We start from the raw sequence: 11933 nt of genomic DNA on the forward strand, positions 1-11933 counted from the left end.
TTGGTACAAAATTGGTACGAAAAAGTTACCTGGCGAATAAAAAATGTTTGGCGAATGCTAGAAAACATCCAGGGCGACTCTGGGTATGGGGTTTTTCCCTGCATTGATGGGATGGGAGGGATGCTGGGGTTTTCCCGAGTTGATATCAAATGCGCTGAACCTACTGGGTTCGGCAAAGCCAGCAATGAAGCGATGAGGCACGGCGCTCCCAACAAATCCGGGATTGACTCCAACGAAAAATTTCTGAGGTTTTCGATCTAATTGGATTAGTTCCTAACTCCCCCAGAGTGACGATATATTTTAACCCCTCGCCCAGATGTTTCAATGTATTATATAATAAAAGAGTTGTATTAGAATCTTGCAATTCGCGAAAATTTACAATAATTAATAATAATTAAATTTAGTAGATATTATAATGTTTTATTAAAATTATTTTTGTATAATATAATTTAGATTATTTGAAAATTTAAAATAAAAAATATCTTAATGCGTCATTAATGCTTCAATTAGATGGCGCTAGAAGAAAATTTTCCGGCATTCGGGATGATGGGTAAACAGACTAGCGTAGTTTGAATTAGTTTATCAACAAATGGATTCAGCTGTGTCTCATGATATAAAATTTTTATTTTTCTGATTCTTGCGACGAATCTAATCACGAAGATGCCGTTTTTGACTGCAATGATGAAAATAGGTAGGATAAATGATAAATTTTCTAATATATTTAACATTGTTAGTAAATTTTAAATAGAAAAAATGATGATAAACAATGATTTGCATTTTATCAACGATTAATATAAATAATTGTGCTGTTTAATGTATTCTGATAAGAATGTAATAGTAAAGGTTTTAGATTGAAAGTTTATCAAGCTATTAGAAAATGCTATTTTTAATATTTTTGCTATATTAATGCATGTAAACACAATTTTTAACTTTAATCTTTATGTCATTACTTCTACATTGTTACAGTTGAGAAAAATTAATATAAAAAAATATCTTTCATATTTAAAAAGATCTGATCATTTTCCCATATATACCTGTATATTATAAAAAAATATCTTTCAATTAATTTCAAACAAAATTAATATATATATATATTAATTTTGTTTGAAATTTTGTTTGAAATTATTTTATTTGTATATAGGTATAATTATCATCAATTTAATTTTAATCAGAAGAGTTTATTAGTGCAGACATTCTAATTGTTACTTGATGTTAAAACTTACTAAGCATACTCTATGTGTTCTGTGTACAGCAGTGGATCAAGTGGTAAATGGACTAAGTGTAAGGCCCTGGAATACAAAAGAGCCCCGAGGTCTTGAAAATGCTACTGAAAAAAGGGATTGCAAAAATGCAGAAGATATAGTTCAGAAAGACGCTTTTATGTAGACATCGAAGTAATAAATGATATAGCTGTATGGCCAACAATATTAATAACTTAATGAGTTTTCTTGAAACTGTTTTTCCTAACTTGAGTTTGAGGGTCCTGAAATTTTTACCACTTGGGGCCCCCACTTGACTTGATTTGCCTGTCTGTGTAATATGTAAAAAGTGAATTATTCTAAATAGAATTATATAAATATCTGCATAATTAAATCTAAGAGAGATTTTTTTTTTACTTGCAATGAAATTTGAATAGAAAAATGTAAATATAATTCTATTTCTTGTTTATGTTAGTCAGATTTGTACCATTATCATTGGTGCCATTGACATTTTGCTATAATAATTGGCAATGCTAATATGAGCAAAAAACCAAAAGGAAGCATAGATTTGGCAAGAACTCTTTGACAGATGCTCCTCCAAAATCCACTTCCTGTAGTGATGCGAAAATTTTAAAAAATGAAAAAATTAAGCAGTATCCTAAAATAATGTTTAAAATCAATGCTTTCCTTTTTGCAAGAGAGGATTACAAATGCTTATTGATGTCAGCTGAACTCTCAGCATATTTACTGATAAATACTTGTACTAAGTATTTCAGTACACAACAGTTGATGCATTTCCACTTAAAATTTAACTGCTTATTATAAGTATATTTAATAAACAGATTAAACAGTTCCTTATCATGAATAGTTGAGAAGACTTTAAAAAATAGAACCAATTTTTGTTGTATATAGCAAAACCAAAATAAACTTAGGAAAAACTGGACCAAAATTTCTCATAATCACTTTTACATCTATGATTCTTTTTTTTTTCATTTAACGATGATTTATTATTCTAGCAAAGTGTCAGTGGTGTTTAACAAAGTTAAATCTTGCATTTAGGTCAAACATTAGGAATCATTTTAAAATTAACTTTTGTGTTATGGAATGTATAAAAGGGTACAAAAGATTAAAATATAATGGAAATGTAAGCAAATGTTTGTATATTTTATCAAGAAAATTAATTTTATTTTTATGGTAGAAAAAAACTGTTGTTTTCTTACAAAATAAAGGAAGATTTTTTTTAATAAGTGAAACAGTTTAGAACATTGCTTTTTTTTGTCATGCTTGAAACTTTTGCAGTTGATTTAATCACTTATGATACAAAAATGAATTTTTAATGAGTCCTAAATATCCAATGTAGATAAGTGATACATATTTAGGGTCAGAGACCTGAATTTTATGCAACAGTGAATGAAAATACCACTAAATTTAATTTTTTTATGTTCAGAAATTCATGAATTAAATACCTTGCGTAGCATACATTTGTTTGAATTGAAGTTAAAACATCAATAAGAATATAATTGTGAAATAGAACAGGATAATACAAAAATTTTATTTGAAAGAGATGATTAAAAAGAAAGAAAAATAAAAGAATATTTTATTAAAGAAAAAAATTGAGAAATAAAATGTAAAGTTGATTAATTTAAATATGGGTGAAGAGAAAATAAGCCATGCCACTTACTAAAAATAAATGAAATGAACAAGCTGTCTATTGGCATTACCATAACAATATTTGATTACTGAGAAGAAAATACAAGCACTTTGACAGTACAGTTGATTCCATTTAATTGGGTCACTGGTTAATTGGTGTAGCTGTTTTATTGGGCCAAATTTCAAAGAACGGAAACCAAACTAATAAACTAATACATAATTTAAATGCTTAATTGGGATAGTAACAGAAAAGGAATTTAGCAATTTTTGATATATTTTAGGGATTTTTCAAAGATATGTGAACACTACATACTCTAATGTCATATAGGCCTAATGGTTGGCAGAGACAAAGCAATTTTGTCTTCTGTGTAGGTGGTTCAATTGTTTTGGAGGGAGTCAGCATAGCAGGATGTATCACACTGGAATCCCTTCTGAAGGTGGACCTGAATGTAAGCTACCAACCCTACTCTGGATTGGACTGATGCTGGGCTGGACAATCCCAGTAAAAGCGAAGGAATTAGGAACCCCAGAACAATTTTTTGAAGTCTCTCAACCAAGTTGGAAGACAGCTAGAGTTCCTTTGGAAGGTGTTGCAATGTTGATTTTATTTAAAATTTTTAAATCTTTGCCAGGATGCCAAGAAATGATTTTACACTTTCAAGTAAAATTGCTTTGCTGGGTAAAATTAAAAGCCAGCCATTGAATACAAGCCATTGTAGACTTTGTGATATAACTGGTGTACCAAAATCTACCATTGTGCATCTCCTACAACAAGAAAATTAACTGCATGTGGAGTGGGCATTACAGAGAAAAATTTCAGGAACATCCAAAAGAATATGTGATTTAAAGTATCAAGAAGTTGAAGAAGCATTAGATCAATGGTTTTCTATAGTTAGCAGGTGAGGCGTGAATATCAGAACTCGGTGTTGAAGGCAAAGTCAGAAGGTATTGCTAAAAAACTGAGCCACAATGATTTTAAGGCAACTGATGGTTGATTGTCTCGATGGAAAGCGAGACAAAATATAAAATATAAAAAAAAGTGCAGATAATGTAAATGCTGAACAATGGCAAAAAACTAAAATTCTTACTTTTTTGGAGAATTTCTGTTCAGATGATATTTATAATGCTGATGAAACTGACCTCTATTATCATGCTACACCAGACAGCTCTCAGTGTTATAAGCACATTGCACTGTCAAGGTATAAAAAGGCAATGGACCACATTACTGTGTTATAAATACAGATACATCACTCTAACCTTATATAACTTTGTGGTTAATTTTTGAAGTGTCACACTAACATTTTCGGTTCACTCTAGGACCTTCTTCAGGTGGAGTCTATAAAAAATTTCTTTCTGGTTCGATTCGAGTTTGATTTAGCTTTCGATTCTAATCATTTCAATCTCAAATGCTTCTATTTTCGAATTTATTTTTAAAATTTTAAATTTCCAAAAATTGTGCCTGCACTGGCCATTAGAGTGCCGAGCCATACATAGCCTGCCATGCTCTTGAGAGTTGTTTTTCATCCTTAAAATTGATTGGCTGGCCTTGGTAGTTCGCTTTAAAAATCTCTAATGACTCCAGATTCCATAGTTGGTTTATATGATGAGTTTGCTGGATCATTGTCACTTGTAGTTCAGATGTAATGTCATTTTTATTGGTGTATATAGCTAAGGCAGTAGTGCTTTTCCTCTTTTTAATATCAGTTTTGTGTTCACAGAGGCGTTGTTTGAGTGATCTTTTTGTAGATCCGATATATACGAGGTCTCTATTGAATCTGTTATCTTTTAGCGGAATTTTATACACTCCCAGTGTATAAAATATAATATGTTAAATATATAATAATAAAAGCTTAATATATAGAATGGAGGACAAGCAAAAATACCAACCCAAAAGTCAATTGAATAGGGCTCTGGAAAATGGTCCGCAGCAAGATACGTCTCCTTACTGTATTGCTGTAACATATGAACGCCATATGCAGTCCTATATCGAGAAATTGGGGCTTATACTAATGCTAAAATAGCCTACAGATGTAAGCCAGATACATTCAACATGCTAAGGAATGAAAAAGATTGGGCTGAAATCGAAAGAACATCAGGAATGTATAAAATTCCACTAAGGGATAACAGATTCAATAGAGACCTCGTATATATCAGATCTACAAAAAGATCACTCAAACAACATCTCTGTGAACACAAAAGTGATATTGAAAAGAGGAAAAGCAATACTGCCTTAGCTATATATGCCAATGAAAATGGCATTACACATGAACTACAACAAGTGACAATGATCCAGCAAACTCATCATATAAACCAACTATAGAATCTGGAGTCATTAGAGATTTTTAAAGTGAACTGCCAAGGCCTGTCAATCAGTTTTAAGGACAAAAAACAACTCTCAAGAGCATGAATGACCTGGTGAACATTTTTGAAAATTTTAAAAATAAATTTGAAAATAGAAGCATTTGAGATTGGAATGATTAGAATTGGAAGCTAAATCAAACTCGGATTTCACCAGAAAGAAATTTTTTATGGAACTCCACCTGAAGGTCCAAGGTTGGACTGAAAAGTTAGTAACATTTCAAAAATTAACTGCAAAGCTATATAAGGTTAGTGCAACATATCTGTATTGATAATTATCGCTTTGTTCACTGGATGGATTTTATTACTGTGTTATACTGTGCAAATATGTTAGGTACTGACAAATGAAAACTGTTAATTGTAGGAAAATGCTAAGCCTCAATGCTTTAAGGGGTTAAGAATAGAGAGTGTACCAGTAGAGTACCATGCCAATAATAATGCGTGGATGACTTCTGAAATTTTTCAGAATTGGCTCACGAGTTGGGACATAGAGTTACAATGTAAGCAAAGAAAAGTTTTGTTGCTTCTCAATAATTGTGCTGCACACCCTCATTTAGATAATCTAAAAAATATAAGGCTGGAATTTCTTTCTTTTAATACAACATCCTTAGTGCAACCAATGGACATGGGGGTAATAAAAAATTTAAAGACATTGTATTCAGGAAAATTGGTTAATTACATACTGGAAACCATTGATGAAAACAAGTTCATCAACAGCCAGAGAGATCAGTGCAAAAATTTCAAAAAACATAGATGGTGGGGTTTCTTTTTTAGGCCAAGGAAAGCTTGTTGCCTTCTGCTAGTTTGTATATAATCATCAGGGTCTTGTTATACCGTACAATCTTTAATTTGTGATTCATCTCTTATATCCATTTCTGAGTATGTTTTTTAACTTGAAGATGATTGCTAAAGGCAATTGAAATTGATTTTGTTTTTCTCCATTATTTTGTTACAAGCTGGATTTCTATTTTGGAATTATCTGTTATCAAATAGTATATATCAGACATGGGCAAATGCAGCTCCGAGAGCTGCATGCAGCTCTTTTCAAGTTAAATGCGGCTCTTGCTGAAAGTGTTAATTTCTGTTTTTTTATTATTATTTTTACAATTTTATTTTTATAATTTTGTGAAAATAAGTTTATTAAAAAAATTCAATATTTGTTTTATATTATATTTATATTATATAACAAAATCACGTGCCTTACCATACTATCCGCCTTGACAGTACAGAACTGCGGCTCCCATGCATTTTGCAAAACCTACATTTTGGCTCCCATTGAACTCTTGCTTGCCCACCCCTGGTATATATATTTCTTTGTATTTTAAATTTTTATTTCATTTTTAAACCAATATATAACAACTCAAGATGATAAACTATAATGATATTCTTATAAAATTTAGTCTAATTATAATAGATTATTATATTACTAATATAAATTATTATACTTTTTCCTTTTGCTTAGTATATTCATGATTTTATATGCAAATAAATTTCTAAACTGGCATTATTAATAATTTATAAGAATTTGGTTACATAAGATAAATTAAAATTTATTAGATATTTTAATAATTTTTCTGTTTGTAATTTTTTTATCTTGGATTTATAAGAGAAAAATTATATATATATATATATATATATATTTAAGTCAAAAAAGATTATAACAGAGATAAATTATTAATTGGCAATCTTATTAAATATATAATAGGTATAAGTAATGTCAACACATCAGAATTGATTGATTAAGATTTATAAATTTCAAATTGGAGAGTTGTTTTATAATACAAATGCATCTTTGATAAGTAGGTCAGACTACTTGATTTTATATTTTTATTGAACATTTTATTACATATATACTGATATATATATATATATCAGTTTACTATATCTACTATATCTGTTTTAAATGTGTCTTATTTATTTCACTTATTCTTGTTTGTAAGTGACTTATAAAATTATCTATACATATTAAATACATAGCAATAAAAAAATTGAATAGATTAAAGATTAAATATTTATATTTCATTAAATTTAAAATTGCATCAAAATAATATATATGTTAATATTTTTAAAAGAAAAAGAAATTCAAATTGAATTAGAAAAGAAAAATAATTTAAAATATTCAAAATTAGAAAATAAGTATTAGTGTATTAAACAATGTAGCCACATATTCTATATTGATTAATATTAGTAAAATCATTTTTGTACTATTTAACTTAAATTTACCACTTATAAAATTCATTATTGAATGCTTTGTTTTAATCACATTATATAATATATTCACATTTATAAATATAAATTGGATATATATTTAGGATGACATCTTTACCTGTTTGTATTTACAATTATTAATTTTTATTAACTTAAAAATTAAGATTCTGACAATATGAAGTTTCTTAAAACCATATAGATTCTTCAGTAATATGTAAAATAGATTTGCTAGCATTAACATTTCCCTGGTATAAAATATTTGATGTTCTATAATTCTTATATAGTATATAATTTGTAAAGAAATAGCTTTAAAATTAAGAAACTTTGTATTAACCTGCTCCTATATTGATCAATTGTTTTGACTATCTACGTTAACTATTGGAATTGTATAAATCTCACTTTTTTAAAAGTTACTCTCTTTTCTTATCATTATATAATTATTTTAATCAATAGACAGTTTGGTTGATAAGATTTTCTAATATAATAAATTTTGTCATCATGATATGAATTTAAATCATTTTGACATCATGATGATTTAATGTTATCAAAATCAAGTGTTATTTTATTTGTATCTTGATAAATAATAATAAATTCTTCTAAAGATGAATACTAAGAGAAGAGCATTGTTTGAGATAATTTATTTTATTGTAATTATTATAAGTAAAGTACAGTAAAATCTGTCCAAAGTGGAACTTGGATAAAATAGAAACCTGCCTAAACAGAAAAAAAGTTTTTGAAATGGAGTGAAAAGTTTTTATTAAATCTTACTGTAAATCAGAAACCTGTCCTGATTTTCATTATGATGTTGACGTTGGTGGATAAAGCACTATTGGTAAAGTTGTTTATCTTAGCCACAAATTTCCAGCTGAAACTTTACGAAAGTTTAGGACTCAGAAGAGGTTGAAGAAAGGTTCAGGTCCAATCACTCCTGTCGGATTGGTTTCCCTAGTACAACATTTCGAAGAAATGGGAAGTTTGTTTAATTGCCCACGCAGTGATGCACCACATTTATCAGAAGTCCGTATTTCATGGCTTTGCAAATGGAAACCAATCCAGCAGGAGTGATTGGACCTAAACCTTTCTTCATTCTCTTCTGTGTCCTAAACCTTTGTAAAGTTTCAGCCTGAGATTCGTGGCTAAGATAAAACAACTTCACCAATAGTGCTTTATCCACCAATGTCAACATCATAATGAAAACCGTATGTCAGTGCCAGTAACAGGAAAATTCAGAAATGAGCTGTTAATTGTACACCCTGCATTTTATAAGACTCAGATTTGCACAATTCCAGTGATTTTCTTGCATTCAGCATCCTCTATTGACAAAAATTTGAATTATTTCCTTTTTCTCTACCCAAAAAAAATCTCCCTTTTGTGAGAATAACTTACTTTTATGCAAACCGCATTCAGATATACTAATTCTTTCAACTTTTATGAATTTTTAAACTATTTACAAACTTATGGGGGACGACAAATATAAGAAACAGCAATTCTGAAAACAAATTTTCAAAGAAGAGAAAATGCACGTAGAAAGTAAATAGACATAATATATAAATCCATTTAATTTATAATTATTTTATGTAAAAATTGTATTAATTTTATAAAATGTTTACAGATTAAAATGCAAACTATCAGTCTCTCAAATATAAGTAAGGCATGTCACTGCCAAACCATGCAGTCTTTGTTGAAAGGTTCATCAAAACTTAAATCAAAAGCCACTCAGAATTTTTTTAAACTTCAGTTTTTATGAAATTGTTTGAAAAACACACTTTTTCCTTTGCTCAATAAAGTTTCATGCTTATTCAAACACAAGAAAATATTATTGAAATCTCCTAGGACAGTACCATAACTTTCTCTTCCTCTTGTAAGATTTCCCTGATGATAAACTGAAAGGTTTGAAAGTATTCAGAAATTTATAAATGTTTTATTTTTTAATGTTCTTTAATAAAGTGGTGAATTAAAGTTTTTTGATGGTTTGGAGTTTATGTTTATTTCTTAAATTTTTTTTATGCAACAAAATTTACAGAAAATTAGGTAAAGTCAAAAATGTGGTAGATGCAATTTTAAATGAAAAATTACAGTAAATAAAATAAATATTAAAAATTTGGGTATACATTTTTATGACATTAAACTGTTAAGTATTATCAGAGTATGGATAGTTGCAATATAGTTGTTTCAGAAATAATATAAATATAAATCATTCCTGAAAGTATTTTAGCATAATACTTCAAGAATGATTTATATTTTAGTTATTATATTGATATTTTTTAATAATAACTAATATATTAATTAATTTTATCTTTATAATCACTTACAGACAGCTAAAAGAAAATGAAGATAAAAAAAATGATTCAGATGATTCACCTTTACATTCATTGGAAGCTGAATCTCATGGACCAACTATTCAACAATATATTAGTAAATACATGGATCATGGATTTGATGAATCACTTACACGTGAAACAAAAAAAAGAAAGGAAAAAGAAAACTTTGGACGGACTTTGAAAGTAGCAGCACAACAAACTTTAAATCAAAGAGTTTATTTTAATAAAGAATCACAATCTGCTAACAATTTGACTATTTTGTTGTCTTCTGCATCTTCATCTGACTCATCATGCTCATCACCAACACATCTCGAACCTAATTCTTCTCAAGTATTTTTTCATTCATCAATTAAGTGCTCAGATGCAGTTGATAAATTAGAGTTAAGACGTAAGAAACATTGGAATAAAAAACGCACTATTGAACGAGATAGAAAAACAGGCCATGTCAATTATGATGCTTTGACTCCGTCACCAGTGGAAATAGAAAAACTTTTTATCCAGGTAAATTTGCTAAAAAAGTATTTTTTAACTTTTAGTTATAATGTTGTTTAAATTCTACATAGAAATATAGGTGTGACTGCAAGGTTGGCACCTCCTTGGCATCTTGTCAGGACTGATACCACCGTGTCTGCTGGACATGGAAATCTTGATGGCCATTACATTATTTATCATGCGAGCGGTTGCGTTCGTGGGCTTCTGGACTCAGAATGGATGAGGATGAAAATGACCAGAAGAAGTATACTCCACAAATTAACATTTAACAAAAATATTCGTTTATTGATAGATATTATTTACAAGTTTTACGAGATATTGTTTACAAGTTTATGATCATTTCAGAAGCTTAGCACAATTGCTAAAGGGAGAGGGATATAGAGAGATAAACCTAATATGACCCTCACTGAGAGAGAGAACTCACAGTAAGTTCATGAGATGATAAATACCTTAAAACACTTGAGTCCTAGTCATATCCATGCACAAATCAACTCAATTTGGAGGGTAATCCTTTTTTTCTTGGCTTCTTGGGCGGTGGTGAGTGGCAACAGCTAAAACGGCTGTTTGGAACACACACTTAGGGAAAAGGGTTGATGACGACTGCTCCGGCTTGTTATCACCCCCTCCTTTTTATTAGGGGGACTTCTCCTGGGTTTTTCCCATGACTTCATTAGGAGTTTAGTATATTGGGGCCAATAGTCAAATTTTCACTCATTGATTTCGGGTGACACATTCGATGTGTCATCTTCAACAAGGAAATAAGTCCATGGGAAATAGTTTAATTATCTTTGACAATTATAGCAAAACAACTTTAATGAAAAACTAAATCAAAGAAAAATTTCTTCACCAAATTTGGCTCTCACATAGGTATAAGTATAGAACAATCAGAGGCATGTGACTACTATGACACATTTTTTGAAATATGATTTTTTAATGTTATTTAATATGTATAACATTTATTTTAATTGCTAAAGTATAATATTTAAAGTGCTAATGAAATTACAAATCTGGATATTAATACTATTTTATTGGAAATTACATATTTATGATAAGGCATCTTAATTTCTCTGCAGAAATTTATCATACTATGTTTGATTGGAAATAATTTCAATATTAATCAATTTTTAGAATAATTTGCCACATAAAGTCCATTGAATTAATGTATATGCTTAAGTATTTTTAATTTAAATTTATATAATTTAAAGCTAGTATATATCATATTTCAAAAACAAAACTCAGAGAACTACCATGATTCATCTGATTTATAAAAATCAATTGACTACAGTCAAACATTCAAAGATTACTGGAAATGGATTAAATTATCAATTATCATGTTTTATAGTTTTAATGAAGCTGAGTTTAAATAACAGTTATTTAGTTTCTTTTTATGATGTATAAATGTGAAACTTACATAAGTTTATCTTTAGCTTAAAAAGTTAGCAATTAAAGGAATGGAAAAGAAAATAAAAAGAAACTGTGATATTTTCAAAAAATATAAAATACTAGACACCAACCAAATGCCGAAATTCTATCGGGCTAGTTTTAAGGCTAATTACTAAATGAATTACGTATCAATTTGGCTCTAGAGGTAAGCGTTCGGGTTTAGCGATGTTGTTTAAATATAAAATACTGTTGAAAGCTACATACTTGTAGAAATCTAGTTTAATTTACAAAAATGGATAATTAAAATACTTGATAATTTAAA

The 11933-nt window shown here is 29.0% G+C and overlaps 1 long non-coding RNA gene across 1 annotated transcript; it reads left to right on the forward strand.

Moving 5' to 3' along the window:
• The first annotated feature begins 586 nt into the window (after window positions 1-586).
• On the forward strand, window positions 587-10238 carry LOC136979934 (uncharacterized). Its single transcript, XR_010881459.1, has 2 exons — window positions 587-691; window positions 9730-10238. It is a non-coding gene; the product is annotated as an uncharacterized lncRNA (long non-coding RNA).
• Window positions 10239-11933: the final 1695 nt, after the last annotated feature.

Source organism: Centruroides vittatus, unplaced genomic scaffold (assembly GCF_030686945.1).
Source record: "Centruroides vittatus isolate TY-2023 unplaced genomic scaffold, ASM3068694v2 contig_651, whole genome shotgun sequence".
Classification (NCBI taxonomy): domain Eukaryota; kingdom Metazoa; phylum Arthropoda; class Arachnida; order Scorpiones; family Buthidae; genus Centruroides; species Centruroides vittatus.